This window comes from Balaenoptera borealis (assembly GCF_965194805.1).
Source record: "Balaenoptera borealis genome assembly, chromosome: 2".
In the NCBI taxonomy this organism is placed as follows: domain Eukaryota; kingdom Metazoa; phylum Chordata; class Mammalia; order Artiodactyla; family Balaenopteridae; genus Balaenoptera; species Balaenoptera borealis.
In genome coordinates, this window is record NC_138867.1 from 107,023,186 (window position 1) to 107,036,807 (window position 13,622).

Here is a 13,622-nt window from a genome sequence, read left to right on the forward strand (position 1 = left end):
AGGTCAGCAAGTCGTCAATTACTTGAATGTATTCTCAGATGAAACATTTCTTCAGGGAAAAGAAGAAATGTGATCTCTACCTGGGAACAAGCTTTGTGACTCACATCACCTTTAGCATGTACTTTGGCTCTCTGCATTCAGGTTATTTATTGATTTATTTTAAAATAAAATACAATAAATCCCTAATTAAAAGAAAAATGAACAAACTCTCACAGGTAGCTTCAGGAAGTGTCCCAAAGATACCTAAGTATTGACATCTTACACAACCATAGTTTAGTTTTAGCCATTTTGTAAATATGGTCTTACTGTAGTTACTTCATCAACCAAATAACACGTGGGATGTAGATGGAAGCTACAATTTAATTTTTACTAATGTGGAACCTGAAACAAGGTCGCTTGATCTAGGTCACAGAGAAATTCAAACAGGAGTCAAAACACTGTATCAAAATCTACTAGAGTGGATATAAAAATATAGAATATGCAGTGCCTCACCTTCCCTACCACTAATTTTTTTTAAAAAATGCTTTACAAAAGGAGAATCAATTTAAAAGCAAAAGTAAAACACTGATGTCTCATTCCAACCTATAGATTACCACTATGATAGCTTTCATTTTTCATCTTTTCTTTCTCTTCCTTAAAATTATAGGGCGGGGGAGGTGCGGAAGCCCTATTAAAATATTCTGTCTTTGAGTTGCCAATAAAAAAGCTTCCTGCAGGCAAAAATCTCTAGTGGATGGGCTGCAGTATCCTCACTATGAGCTCTTGTAGTTAGACTATTCTGGCAATAGGAGCTCTCTCTTCTAGGAGGAGGGAGGGGAAGGGAATGAGGCCGTCCCAAGCTTTCAGACGTCTCCTGAGAGGTTGGTGCCCAGTAGGTCCTGTGTGGGGAGGGTGGGGAAGCCCTCTCTTTTAATCACATTTTCTTTCTTCTGGGCCTTGACTGTGGTCACTTCTCTTGCTCCTCCTGTGGAGCACCTGGGCATGCTGAGGGACCTGGGTAGGGGTCTAATGTATTTGAAATGGTGAGAAGCCTGACCTTCACCTTGCTAACCCCTGTCAGGGATTCTCTCCCACATGATAAGTTTGCTCCTGATATGTGATTTTATGCAGGTCAATGATGTTTTGGGTAAAGTGCTCACCCTAGCAGTGGATTCTAGCTGAGCTCTGTTATGAATGTCTGTCTGGAACAAGCAGCTTAACCTTCATATGAGGTGTTTCCTCGCCTCTAAAGAGGGGATTGTAATACATGCCCTGCTTACATGAAGTAACAGATACACCAGGGTCTTTGTGCCTGAGTTTTGGAAAGCAGAAAGCTCTCTGGGAAGGTAAGATGATGCTGTTGTGGCTTCCCTTACCCTTGCTCTAGTTCTGTGCCTGGCCTTGCCCACAAAACCCAGCTGCTCCTGTTTCTTCTGTGACCTGTGGTGGCACCTAGGGCACTCATGCGTTCACGCATTCAAGCTGCCTCACCATCTGCCAGCAGTCACTTGGTTACTCACCTGTTACGCCCTCCCTGCCTGTGGGGCTGGGCGGCCCTGCAGCAGCCAGTCTCTCTGGAATTAGACTCTGCCACATGGTCTGCCCACTGTCACACACCAAGACCTCATAAGAGTAGTCACCTCTCCCAGTCAGGGTCACAGGGCCTCGGGGCCAGCACTGAGCTGGAAAGGACGAACGAGTTGCAGCCCTCTCAGCGTATTCAGGGAGGTGCTTAGTGAGTCTGCGTGAGAGCGTACAAGGGTGAGGGCTGAGATGAGCTCACATTTGAAGAATCTGAAGAATTGGGTGTAGGAGAGGATGTAGAAACAGGCTGAGGAAAGGTGAAGGGTGTGTTAGATGCGTTTGAAAGCAGCTAATGCTGTGTGAGCGAGGAGGAAGCAAGACCAAGATACGCGATCTGTGAACTTCGTGTTGCTTGTTTCTTTTCAAGTCACTTCCCCCTCTGTTCCTGCGGTATGTGAGCATGTTTCCCCCCATTGTGTCTCTTACCCCTGCCCTTAGCTGGAAGGGGGATGGGAGGATATGTGTTAGACTGCGGGACGGTAGAGAGAGAGTTGCACTGCCCTCTAGCCGCCATAGCAGAAACTACAGACATGACTTGGGTTACTGTCTGGTCGGTAAGAAACCTTTGAAAAACGTCTTTTTGCCTGACACTTGGGGAATTCGATTTTATAGGTTTCTTCCCGAAAGGAAAAGTGGGTGAATGCGATAATGAAAAATAGAGGCATAAATTAAAAAATGAAGGTGATCTTTTATCAGTGAATTTTTATGGTGGTTAAAATTTTAGTTTTTGGTACCTAAAAACACGGTGTGGGCAGCAGATAAGACCATCATATACCTTCTTGCAGCGTGCCCATCTCATTCCCCAAGGGTTAAGTAATATGGTCATCAGCAGCAAAAAGACATATTGCTGGGGTTTCAGGGTATAGAAGCAGCCTGAAGCCTTCCATCACATTTTCTTCTCAGACCCACCCAGTTCTTGGAGTCCTGTTCATCAGGAGCAGGTTGGAGCTAGAAGGCAGGGAGAGATGAATAAGCCAAAGTTAAGCTGGAATGTTGAAATCCTAGTATTGATAACTTGGAGTCCACAGTCTTGGAGCTGGCTGCAATGCCCTCCCTCTTCAATGCTCAACTTCCAGGTGAGAAGGCAGAGAGGAACAAGGCTGAGTGACTGTCACAGGGAGAGACACAGATGAAGTTCTGTTCTGGGCATCCCCAATATTGGAATTAGTTTATAATCAGAAAAAAGAGAAATCAGTGAATCAAGACATTTACAAAGTGAAGTGGATGAAAGGAGAGAAGGAGCAAGTGTTGAGTCTGTCAGGAAAGGAGAATGTATAATTAACTGAGCACTATTATATTCTAGGGGTCTTACATAATCGAATTAGTTATCCCTCCTAGCAGTCCAGTGAGCAAGGCAGTTTTATGATGCCATTTTGCAGATGAGGAGAAGAGGCACAGAGTGTCTCTTTGCCAAAGTCACACGGCTTTATGGAGCTTTGTGGGAGCTTTTTGGAGCTCCCAGCCTCTGTTGTTCCAAAGCTTGTGTTATTCTCTTAATGGAAAGCAAGAAAAACGTATCATGTCCTAATTATCCAATAGTGCTATGCCATTTTAGTGCTGAAGAAGTGTCTGAGGCCATCTACTCTACCTCTTTCAATATATTCATGTCATAGCTGAAGAGACCAAATTGCCCAGGATCAGGCAAGATAGGCTTGGAGTGTTTTCCCATCTCAGTAAATGACATCATCATCTACTAAAGTCTTCAAGCCAAAAATCTAGACTCCATCTTAGTGACTCTCCCTCACCTTACACATGGGATCCATCTTTAAGTCCTGCAAGTTCCAACTCAAAAGCATTGAATCCTTCCCCTTCTCTTTCCTGAATTTAGGCAGCAGTCTCCTAATTGGTATTCTTAACTCCACCCTCCACCCATTAGACATAATGATCTTTAAAACATGGTATATGTCACTCCTCTGCTTAAAGCACATCGAATACTTCCTATACTCTTAGATTAAAATCTAGACTCCTCATGTGGCTACTAGGCCCTCCATGAGCTAATCCTTTTCTACTGAACTCACATAGGGTCCCTCTCCATCCTGCTGGCTGTCTCTTGCCACACTGGCCTTCTGTGCCTTAGACATATTGAACTCTTTCTCATCTTAGGATGAGATGCCTGAAACGCTCTTCCTTAGAATCTGTAGTATCTTCTCATACATCAATTCTCTGCTTAAATATTAGAAAAGCCTTCTCTGACAGCCATATTCCTATTACCCCCTACAAGTACTATCTATCACATTACTCCATTTCTTTCTTTTTTGGCATTTATCATTATCTATAATCTTCTTGTTTACTGTTTTTCTCTGTTGGAATGTCAGCTTCTTGAAGGCAGGGACTTTACTGTCTTGTTCATCACTGTTTTGCTAAGGCTTAGTCCAATACCTGACTTATAGAAAATGCTTAAAAATATTTATTGATTGAGAAAAATGACCAAATCAGCTTGGGCTTCTTGATTCCAGGCCAGTGTTCTTTCCTTCACTAGCTGACGAAGATAGAGAATTTGTGACATACTTGGGAGATTGAAAACAGCAAGTTTGCTCCCAACAGCTACTAGAGTCCGGAGAATGGAGAATTGAGAAGGAGACAGAGAGCTTGAGCACAGGATGAGGAGCGTGGGAAGGGAGATCAGGGATTGAGTCTCCAATGCACTGTGCCAAGATCCCCAGGGAACATTTCCTGACCTACCCACAAACATTTGTGATGGAGTCTTATTACGCATAACAGCAAATTCCAAAGCAGCAGTGACAGCAGAAAAGAATGAAAGGCTATGGAAACAAGTCCTGAGAAGAGAAAGTAGCTTTTGGACAAGACTTCCTTCATCTCAGCATTTTTCATGGATTTCAAATAAGGAGTAATATTTTTATTTGCACAGTCATCTTGAAAATAAAAATTATCTAGTTTCAAAATGGAAATGATTAAGGCACAGTTTTAAGTTTTTCTTGCTATTTTATATTTCTAGTAAGTGCAGTGGTTACTCCACCCCTCCCCCACCCCGCCACTGCCCACATATTGAAGGCATATTCTGAAGTATCAGGAATTATCTTACCCATTTTGCTAAAATTTCCTCTAAGTAGCTGAATACAGCTTTAAAATCCTAAGAATTAATATCAACAGTTACTCATTGGGAATTTATTATGTTCACTCCTGTGAGCCTTGACCGTGCATGATACTCAGACTTGGAGAATCTCAGGGACAGACTCTGTGTTCTGTTTATTGTAGTGTTTCAGGGCCGGGACATAGCAGGCCCTCGCAAAGTATTTGCTGGTAAGTGAGTACATATATGGTCTTATGCTGGGTACCTGGGAAACAGTCACTGTCCTCAAGAGTGCACAGTAGGTGTTCAATACATTTTTTAAAAGGTGTATGTAGTGACGGAGCAGATAGCACAAGGTAGTGTGGGTAAATATCCCAAGAAGAGAAGTAATCAGTAATTTGGAGATGAAAAGGAGGAAATTATGACTTACAATTTCAGGATCAAGGAGAGTTTTGTGAAAGGAAAGTGTCTGAGGGTTGAAAAAATGGACACTCATTTACTGTGAGTGAATGCATTTTGCAGGAATGCTGAGCAAAACTGAGGCAGAAAAGCCTTGTGAGCATAGGATTCACACAGGAGAAGAAAAGCCAATGTCTGGGGCGCCAGGCCGAGGAGACTGTGCTGCTGAGGCTGAGAGCCTCCAGTAGAAGGAATTGGTACTGGCAGTGGGGATAACTCCTGAATCACAAATGGAGTGTGCAAGATACTCCTCTGAGGCTTTATCCCACCTTGCTGAAGTAAATTCAGTCTGTCTACTGGGCATTCTCTTTCCCTCCCTCAGTATCTCAGAAACTTTTGTGGTTCCTTGAAACACAGAGGAACTGCCCCTAACTTTTGGCTGATCATGGTAGTCCCCTTGTCAAAGCTGTCAAAGACCCTTAAATGGCAGTTTTCTCTTTCTGTGCTCTTTTGAGGCTGCTGGAATCTTTCTTTACATGGGAACCCCATTGTCCAGGGTACAGCCCCCTTCATTCCACCACACAGTCAAGCCCTTCAGAGGCTCTCTCCTCTCCCCCAGGTACTGCTGGGGGTACGACGGGGGTCCCTGCCGTTTGCGGACACCACCATGCCTTTCTGGTATAGGGCTATCTCTGTTCTCTCCTTCGCTGCACCTGCTTCTGCCTCTGTCTCCCATGGAACTCAAGCTCCTCAAGGCCAGTCAGCCAGCAGGAGTATTAGGGAGTTTGCCTTCAAGCTTCTACCACAAAGCTCTGCTGAAGTAAGGCGGCAGTTAACCTTTCTACTTGCTTAGAATAGGGGAGGAAAACACTGGTCATACAAATCACAGATTAATAGTTCAATAGAGTATCCTACATATTCTTAATTGAGTGGACAGTGAGAAGCCACTGAATGTTAGTAAGTAAGAGTATTCATATTTATGTTCATTTTTTTTTCTTCCACTATGCTAAGGATGGGGGGAAAATGCAAACCAAAAATGAAAACATGGTGGAGGATGTTAGAATTTGGAGATTTGGTAGACACGGCCTTAGAGGGAATCTGTTTAACATGGCCAGCTCACCTCCTGGCTGCCCACCCCCATTTTCCCCCTTACTTTGTCTAATCAAGTGATAGGGTTGACAGGCTTCCTGTTATATCTAGGTGAGAATCAACTCTTCATTTTTTCCTGGACATTATGTTAACTTTACAGGCTATTTAAGGAGAGATTTTTACCTAAGACCATTTTCAAACAGGGCTTCTGGGTGGGTAGAAATTGCACTATACCTCAGGAAACAGAAAACAGTGTCAAAAAATGAGAGGTTTTATTATTCTTGCTTACATTTGGAACTAGGAAGTCTAGAGCGGATACTGGGGCCTCATGAAGTCCACAGGACCATCCTATATTTCCATCCAGTAATCCTTACCATGTTCTTGGGGCCTCAAGGTCACAACACGGTTGTTCCGCCTCAAATGATGTTTCCCTGCAGGATGAAGGGTAAGGACAAAGCATCCAGGCAGCCGAGTCTATTTGCCTTTTAAAAGCCTTACCCGAAGTTCCATCTGGTGACTTTTACTTATATTTCACCCACCTGAACTGTGTCACATGACCATTCATAGGTGAAAGGAGGCTGGGAAATGCAGTTCTCAGTGGGCACACTGACAGCCTGAGAAAAATGAAGGATCTGTTAGGAAAGAAGGGGAAATGGATACTGGGTGGGTAACTAGCAGTGATGGCCACATTCCATACCATTTTGCCTTTTTACTCAATTTAATGTGCCTTCTGGAAGAGCAAACCAAGTCTTAGCAAACAAAAGTAAATCTTCTGCAAACACCTCTGTCTTCTGTGTACCCACCCAAAGGCAGAGTAATTTTCGTATTGGTATTTCATATTATGCATATTATAGTTTCCCTCCATCAGCACAGATCATCCTGAATTGATAGTATTTGTGGATGCATACATGTGGTTATTTATACAAGTGTCTCTAATGGCTAGTTCTTTATTGAGCATTTTTAGTGCTTTTCTGTGCTCTCACTTTTTACTTCTCTATATGTGGACTGGCTAAACTGTATAAATACTTCAATAACCACTTATTTCTAGCTCCCAGATCTTTTTGTCTGAGCCAGTCCTTGCTCATGACTGTGCAGTCCGATATACCTAACTCCATTCAGGATAAAGACTTAGTCTCCCAGTTGCCTTAATTTCAACATGCCCAAGTGAACTTACTGTCTTTCCTTCACAAACTTCCGCCTCTTCTGTGTTTTCTCACCTTGATGAATGTCCATGCCCAGGCCAGGAACCTGGGAGTTATTTCTGAATTCTCCCTCACATTTCTTCCTCCTCACAACCATTCGATGTTAGAGTCTTGTCCAGATAGTGTACCGAAAATTCTCATATTTGCCCTCTTCTCTCTAACCCATTGCCACCTCTTGAGTTCACCTAGTTTGGACTAGCTCCTTTTAGCTATATTTTTGCCACAATAAATATCTGTTAGATTTCTTCATCAGCTTTGCATGTATCCAGAATCTGTAGCTCTCTGTGTTATTTTTCAAATTTCTTTGATTTTATCTAGATGACATTGAAAAAATACAAGCAATTGTGGATCACCTGAATGGCTGCCTTAAAACTGAGAACTGACAATTGATTTCAGTGCCTGCATGTGTGTTTGTGTTTTTATTGTACAAATGGGCATTACTATAATTATCAACAGCCGACACAGAAAAGAAGGCAGAGAGACTTTGTAGCTCAAAATGAGGCAATTGGGACACATGAAGTTCAATGAAGTCACTATCTTTTGTTATATTAACATAGGTTTTACCCTAGTTCAAGTAAGGAAAACCATCATGTGGCCCAAGTGGTTTAAGTTGCTAAATTCAAAAGAAACTGTATTCAGTAGCCAGTCCCAGTTAATTTGTTTCCATACAAATGATGTCATCTGTCACATTGAATTAATGCCATTCATTTGAATGTCATTTTTGTTTAAATTTAATATGCAAATTTGTATAGTTATGTAAGAGCAATAAGCATAAGATGCTTACAGCTAGTTTTAGGTTTGCACAAATATAAATATCAATACACTAAAGATATATAAGTGGCACTTCAGGTCTTTGAGAACTTTTTCTTTTCAAGAGGGTGCATACAGGAAAGGAAACCATCAACAAAATAAAAAGGCAATGTACTGAATGGGAGAAAGTATTTGCATATGATATGACAGATAAGGGATTAATATCTAACACATATAAGCAGCTCATACAACTCAACATCAAAAAACAAACAACCTGATTAAAAAATGGCAGAAGAACCAAATAGACATTTTTCCAAAGAGGAAATGCAGATGGCTAACAGGCACATGAAAAGATGCTCAACATTGCTAATCATCAGGAAAATGCAAATCAAAACCAATGAGATATCACCTCACACCTGTCAGAATGGCTGTCATCAAAGAATACAGATAACATATGTTGGCGAGGATGTGGAGAAAAGGGAACCCTCCTACACTGTTGGTGGGAATGTGAATTGGTACAGCCACTGTGGAAAACAGTATGGGGGTTTCTCAAAAAACTAAAAATAGAACTACCACATGACCCAGCAATTCCACTCCTGGGTATATATCCAAAAAAAAAAGCAAAAGCACTAATTCAAAAAGCTACATGCACCCCAATGCTCATAGCAGCATTATTTACAATTGCCAAGATGTGGAAGCAACCTAAGTGTCCATCAACAGATGAATGGATAAAGAAGATGTGGTATAGCTATATACAATGGAATACTACTCAGCCATAAAAAAGAATGAAACTTTGCCATTTGCATCAACATGGATGGCCTTGGAGGGCATTATGCTAAGTGAAATAAGTCAGTCAGAGAAAGACAAATACTGTATGATACCACTTATATGTGGAATTTAAAAAATACAACATATTAGTGAATATAACAAAAAAGAAGCAGACTCACAGATAGAGAGAACAAACTAGTGGTTACCAATGGGGAGAGGGGCAGGGGGAGGGGCAATAAATGTGTAAGGGAGTAAGAGGTACAAGCTATTAGGTATAAAGTAAGCTACAAGGATATATTGTACAATATGGGAATATAACCAATATTTTATAATAACTATAAATGGAGTACAACCTTTAAAAATTGTAAATCACTGTATTGTACAACTGTAACTTATGTAATATTGTACAACTATACTTCAATAAAAGAATAAAAAAAGTGTGCAGAAAAAAAGGATGCATATATTTCTCAAGTGGGTTGCAGAAGGGTCAGCAAAACTTTTATGTAAAGGGATGGAGAATAAATATTTTAGGCCTTGATGGCCATACATTGTCAGAAGTCCTTGACTCTGATGGTATAGCGTGAAAGCATCATGAATATTATGTAAAGAAATGAGCACGGCTGAGTCCAGTAAAACTTTGTTTACAAAACCAGGCAGCAGGCCAATCTGGACTTCACATGCAGTTTGCCGACTCCTGGTTTAGAGAATATGATCCCACCCAGTTCCTTGGCTTGATGTACACCTCTGTTCACCTCTCTAGACTCATCTTCTACCCACTCCTCCAAACCTTCCCTGTGCTCCAGGCACAGGGAGCTGCTTGCATTTCCCAAGCATGTCACAGTTTCCCTGATTCCATGCCTTAGCAAATGGTCCCTGTGACTTCCTTACCCATCTTCTTAAACTGACTAACTCCTACTCACCCTTGACTTAAAAATTGCTTCCTGTCTGAAGCTGTCTCTGGCCCCTTGTGGCTGAGTTTTTGTTCTGTCTTCTCCCTCTGATCTTTCTTATATTCACTCTGCTCCCCTGACACTCTCATTGGTCTTGTGATTGGGCACTTACTGGACTATTTCACTGTCTTCTCTTTTAGACTGAACTCCCTCTTCTCTGTAGTATGTGCTGCTCCACCCTTATAATTATGGGTTCCTAACCCCACATTTAGAGGATCAATGGAAGGAACAGAAGGAAGTAAGAGTGTGAATTTCTTATTGACTTTGTATTTATCCAAAGAAAGTGAGAAGAACCAGAAATGTCTGAGTTTTCCTTAAATTGGCAAAGTTAGGTATTCTTCCATCTGTGGAAATGGGGGCTTGTGAGCTAAGTCAGTTTTGAGGAAATGAAGATTTATGTACATCTAGGTTTTGTGACTGTTAAATTTATGCCTGTGATGGAAGTTATTTAACTTTGACAAATGGAAGGAATCAGATGAAAAATAAAAGACAACAATGAAGAAAAAGAAGACATACGGTGTATCTTTGGGGTATTGGTAGGTGGAGTGGGTTGGAGGTGTAATAGTCGAGGTTTGGGGGCAGGAGGACACCCAGAGTGTGTGTTGAGGGAAGCAAGCCCAGGAGTGGTCTTAAGGGTAGGGCTGGGGCAGTTACCTTGAGCCCTGGGAAGGGTGAAATTTTAGGACTCAGGGACCAGCCATATTGGACTTTCCCTCCCTCTGTCTCTTTGCTTCTCCCTGCTCCCTTCCTCTATTTCTGTTTTCTCTAGATGTTTTCACCCTGCCTGTCTTTTCCTGAGCCATCCAGGATATGGTACTAAAGTCAATGCTTTGTTACTTACATTTTCTTTTCTTTTCCCTATTCTAAAATTTTAGGGTAGGTCAGTTGACGCCTTTGTTCCTAAATGAAATAGTAACAATTCAAGTCACTTCTAACTTTTAGAAATTTTCATTTTTGTCTATATCACTTGCAAGGGGAAAAAAAAAAGATTTCCACTATGGCTACACATTTTAGGAAAAACTCAAACCATAAAAATGCAAAGTTAAGGATTACTCTTTTGTTCTATTTGATATTATAATTATTTCACTTAAGGGAAACACAAGTCCATATATTAAAAATTGGATAATTTTATTAAGCCATGAATGACTAACAGTGAAATTCCCATAGGGAAAAGAAAGTTATTGTTTCAAAAAAGGGTAATGGGATACAATCAGGGAAAACAACTAGGGCTGCCATCACCATCAGCACCACACAGACAAATACAAATACAAGACAGTGGGTAAGCATACTGTAGCTGAGTTCCCTAAGCAGAAAAATATCTTAGAAAATTTAAAATCACGTTGTAATTGTAAGGTTTAAGAAGTGATTCTGAGACTAGGCTAGATCTTTGACTAGACCTCTGAGCAGACTTTTTTCTAGTTGTGATTTAGATCTTTCCATGGGAGTGTAAATACTATATGTACACTTACTCACCAGACAGATCACATACATATCACTAATGAACAGGAGGTAATAAAATCCTCAATGGGAAATGTCACTGGACACATTTCGTTGTTAAGAATACCATTTATTATTTGGGAAATATAAGTGCTTGTTATCGGATGTGAAAATCAAACTCTTTTGCCCTAAGTAGTTCTCACTAGATGATGATGTTAGTGATTTTAGGCAAACATGTTGACATTTTACCACATTATATTTCTAACAGGGTCCAAATGTCGGACAATATTTTTATAAAGAAGACCTAGGTTCTTCTTTTAGTCAACACATGGAGTTTAGTGGTCCTTCACTGCAAACATCATCATTATCGCACCACTGAGAGCTTGTTGTGTGCATTGCATGCGTAGCAATTCAGTTCTCAAACCAGACATATGAGTGCTATGATTACCCATGTCACAGATGTGGAAGCAGATCCAGAAAGGGCAGGTAACTTGTCTAAGGTCACACAGGTGGTGAGCAGCAGGGCCAGGATGACATCCCTGACAGTCTGGTTCCTGAGGCCACAAGCTTCACCTTCACACTTTACTTCTTAGGATTCTAATTCCCAAGTGTGCCGATTTCTAATTGCTGCAAGATATTCATTCCCAGTCCATGTCTATTTATGATCTATATCCACCTTCCGTGAATAAAACCGACAAAGCTTTGTCTGTGTAAATGACCTATGTTAATGTCTCTTGGCATCAAGATGCTCACGGGGAAATAGAAATTATATTTTGCAGTCCTTGTCTGGTTTCCTCATTAATGGATTATGTCTATAGGATATGAATTCAAGCGGTTGAAAAAGTGAAAGAATCATCATTAATAGCGGTACGACTGACATCATACGGCTCCCAATGTGATACACGGAGAGGGACACAATACCCTCTATGTGATGGTACTGCCAAATGTTTCACCTGAATCTAATCATGAGGAAACAGACAAACCCACATTAAAGGACATCCTGCAAAGTAGCTGGCCTGGACTCCTTAAAGGCATCCATGTCATGTCAGACAGAAAGTCTGAGGAACTCTTTAAGATTGGAGGATAAAGAGGCAGGACCAAAAAATGCAATGCATAATCCTTGTTTGGATTCTGGATCAGGGGGAAAACCACCTATAGAGGACATTATTGGGACAAATGGGAAGTTTTTGAATATGAACTGTATATTAGATATTACTTTTCCTGAGTGTGATAATTGTGTCGTGGTTGTTTAGGAGAATGCCTTTGCTTTTAGGAAATAGATGATGAAATACATATATTTACACACACAAACACATATGTAGAACAAATTAACAAAATGTTAACTAGTGAATCTAGATTAATGATAAATTGGTGGTGGTGTACTATTCTCACAACGTTTCTGAAGGTTTGAAATATTCATAATTAAAAAAATATATATATGTATATGGGAGCAGGGAAATGAGTGGGGATATAGATAAAACAAGGTTAGCTGAGTCGGACATGGTTAAAGCTAAGTGTTGAGTACAGAGAAGCTCATTATATTATTCTGTCTACTTTTTTAATATATTTGAAATCTTCCCTAATGTTTCAGTCAGATTTCATGGTGCTGATTCTCAATACATGATGAGCGTAAACTGCCATGACAGATTCTGTCTCTCCCTTTCTGTGTCTTGGCCTCACCCCCATTCCTACCTAGCCCAGCTACTGTTTTCCCTTGCCAGCATCCTGACTCTACTTCCCATTTATTATCCAGACTGAAGCCAAAGGGTTGTTTTTTTTTTTTTTTAATGCACAGTTGATTTTCCCAGGCTCCACTTAAAACCCTTCAAGGTCTGCCCATTGCTTTAGGAGAAAACTTACCACACCTGCACAGCCTGCCCCTCCTTACTCTCCACCTCCTTTCCCTAGGTTCTGGATGCACAGTCCTTTCAGGTTTCTGATTTTTACCCCATCCTTCTCTACTCCCATGGAGAGGCTCATCCCTCTCACCAGAATGCGCTTTTCCCTCTTTACCTCCTTAGTGCTTATTTGTTCTTCAAATATCACTTCTTCACAAAATCCTTCCTTCATCTATCTGTTTAGAGTAAAGCCCCCAGTATTGTCTTCTATGGTGGTAGGCATATTTCTCTGGTGACATTTATCCCAATTGGAATTATAATTCTCTGTGATTGGATTAATGCTTCCTCTCTCACTAGGTTGCAGGCTCTCTCGTGTATTTGTTTTGCTTACCATTTGTTCTGCTTACCATTGTGTCCAAAATAGGTGCTTGGTATTGATACATAACTTTTATACATTTTTTTTTTAACGCATTGTTTACTTTGTTTATTTATTTATTTTTGGCTGTGTTGGGTCTTCGTTTCTGTGCGAGGGCTTTCTCTAGTTGTGGCAAGCGGGGGCCACTCTTCATCGCGGTGCGCGGGCCTCTCACTATCG

At 41.0% G+C, this 13,622-nt stretch overlaps 1 protein-coding gene across 3 annotated transcripts in view; it reads left to right on the top strand.

The window, feature by feature from the left end:
- The window catches only part of LOC309623660 (uncharacterized protein), a gene marked incomplete at its 5' end in the record, with an annotated part of 202,569 nt that overhangs the window by 145,302 nt on the left and 43,645 nt on the right, over positions 1–13,622 (top strand). For 2 of the 3 annotated variants that reach the window (XM_082380745.1, XM_082380744.1), the window contains one exon: positions 7,603–13,490. The exons of the other annotated variant lie outside the window; for it this stretch is intronic. Of the gene's footprint in view, positions 1–7,602; positions 13,491–13,622 lie in introns of those variants that run through there. 3 annotated transcript variants of the gene reach the window in all.